The sequence below is a fragment of the Octodon degus genome, unplaced genomic scaffold (assembly GCF_000260255.1).
Source record: "Octodon degus isolate 3935 unplaced genomic scaffold, OctDeg1.0 scaffold00150, whole genome shotgun sequence".
Taxonomy (NCBI): domain Eukaryota; kingdom Metazoa; phylum Chordata; class Mammalia; order Rodentia; family Octodontidae; genus Octodon; species Octodon degus.
Window position 1 is genome coordinate 2,380,319 of NW_004524726.1, and position 2,766 is coordinate 2,383,084.

A 2,766-nucleotide genomic window follows, 5' to 3' on the forward strand; every position below is an offset into this window, starting at 1 on the left:
TTCACAGGATCATTGCCTTAACCATCTTGTGCATATATGTGTATGATGTTGCCACTATCATGTTTCCTAGCTTTTCTCCTTGTCCTCTCCTTGTTGTTTAATCCTCTATTCCTCACTTTACTTTTAATTGTGTTGTATCATTCAGTTTTTATTTCTTCTTTTGAGTTCTTACACTAGGGAAACTATATAATGTTTACATATGTGGGTCTGGTTTCTTTCACTTATGAGTATATCCTCAAGTTGCATCCACATAAATATAAAGGCTGCATGTTTATCGTTCTTCATAGCTGAGTAATACTCCATTGTATAAAACTACCACATCTTCTCATCCATTCCTCAGGTGAGGGACACCTTGGTTGTTTCCAAGATTTGGTTATCACAAATTGTGGTGCTATAATCACATATGCATATTTATCACTATTATATGATGCTTTGATTTCCTCTAGGCAAATTCCCAGAAGGGGGATAGCTTGTTTGAATTGGATTTACAATCCTAGTTTCTTAAGGAGTCTCCGCACTGATTTCAACAATGGTTGCACCAGTCTACATTTCCACTAGCAGTGTAGAAGGGTTCCCTTTTCCCCACAGCCTCTCCAACATTTGTTCTTGGTTGATTTCTTTATGGTAGCTATCCTTTCTGTAGTGAGATGGTATCTCAGTGTTGCTTTAATTTGCATTTCACAGATAGCTAGTGATGTGGAGCATATTTTCATATATTTATTCGCTTCTATAATTGCGTACTCTGAGAAGTATGTGTTCATCTTGGAGGCCCATTTCTGAATTGGGTCTTTAAATTTTGGAGCAATAATGTTTTTTTAGTTTTTATAAATTCTAGAGAGAAGACCTCTGTCTGAGTGCTTATTAGTTAAGATTTTTTCCAAATTTGTGTGTTGTCTTTTCACTTTGCTGGTAATTTCTTTTGATGTGCAAAAACTTCTCAATAAAAGGAGGACCCAGTTGTTAATTCTTTCAAGTATTACCCCTGTGATTTGATTTTTGCTCATGAACTGCTTGCCTACCCCTTTGTCTTCAAGATTTCCTCTCACATTCTCTTCCAGGAGATTTAATGTTTCCATTTGAATGTTTAGATCTTTAATCCATTTTGACCTTAGCTTAGTGCATGGTAATAGAGATCTGGGTCAAGTTTTAATATTGGGCATGTAGAGAGCCAGTTTTTCCAGCACCATTTGTTAAAGAGGCTATCTTTCTTCCAGTGAGCATGCTGAGCCCCTTTGTTGAAGATCAAGTAACTAGGTGTGTTTGTAGGGGCTTCTGCATCATCTATTCCATTTATCCTCTGATTTATTTTGTTGTTGATACCATGTTGATTTTATCGCATTAGCTTTGTAGTATAATTTCAAGTCAGAAATTGTTATGGATCCTGCATTGTCTTTGTTGGCCAGGATTGCCTTTGCTATTCTAGGTCTTTTCTGGTTCCAGATAAATTTTAGGAATGATTGCTCTAGTTCAGTGAAGTATGTTGGTGGTAGTTTGATAGGGATTGCATTAAATCTGTATAACAATTTTGGTAGTATGGCCATCTTCACAGTGTTGGTTCTTCCTATCCAGGAACAGGGGATATCTTTCCATTTTCTGAAATCTTCTACAATCTCTTTTTTCAGACTATTGCAATTTGCATTGAATAGTTCTATAACTTCTTTAGTTAGATTAATTCCAAGGCATTTAATTTTCTGTGGTTTTATTTTATTTTATTTTTAGATTCACTTATGTATATTATGTGTTCCTCTTTATTTTTCTAATTTCTAGAGAAATATATTTCTAGGAAGGATAACAATATAAAACAAGCATGGTAACACACTTTTAGCATTCTCAGTGCTTAGGGATAAAATTTCAGAGAAGGTTATTATGACTTAAGTTATTTCAAAGTTTTGCAAAGGAATAAAGACACCATTAAGAGCAAGCGCCATTAGAAAAATTTAAGTACCTTTCTAATTGTAAAGTAACTTCTCCCATTCTTAAACCATTTGAATTTGCATCTTAGTTTGCCTGAAGCCTATAGCCTCATGTCTAGCAGAAAGGCTGGTCCTCACAGGGTCCAGCATGTGCTGTCTCCATGCCAGCCTTTCCCAGGCTACTTGGCATTGTTTATAGCAGGAAGAAGAAAAGGTAGCCACAGGGAGTTGCCCATTACATGATTCATCCCTTGGAGATATTGGGATGACATTTAGAGGGAATCCACTCCTATTTAAATGCCAGGTTCTCACCTTCAGACAACTATTTTTCAGTACACAATTAAAAAAAAAAAAAAAACCCAGTCACACATCTTAGGAAAACAAAAAATTACGTCAAGCCATCACAGGTTGCCTTTTCTATCTTATTCATTCACATTTCTTATGTCTTCATTATGTCTGCGGTGTTATTTTAAAAGTTATTATATCTCTAATTTCCCTCAGTGTGTTTGTTATCTGTGTAGAGGAATGCTACTGACTTTTTAGTATTGACATTTATCCTGCTATGCTACTGAATTTGTGTACTAGTTTTAGAAGCTTCTTGGTGGAGTTTTTTCCAAGTAAAGTTTCATGTCATCTGCAAATAATGATTGCTTAAATTCTTCTCTACTTATTCTTATTCCACTTATTTCTCTCTCTTGTCTTATTCCTCTAGCTAATGATTCCACAACTCTATTGAATAGGAGTGATTATAGAGAACATCCTTGTCTTGTGCCAGACGTGAGAGTAAAAGATTTCACATTTTGCCCATTTAGAATTTTCTTAGCCTTTGCATTGTCATAGATGGCTTTTAACA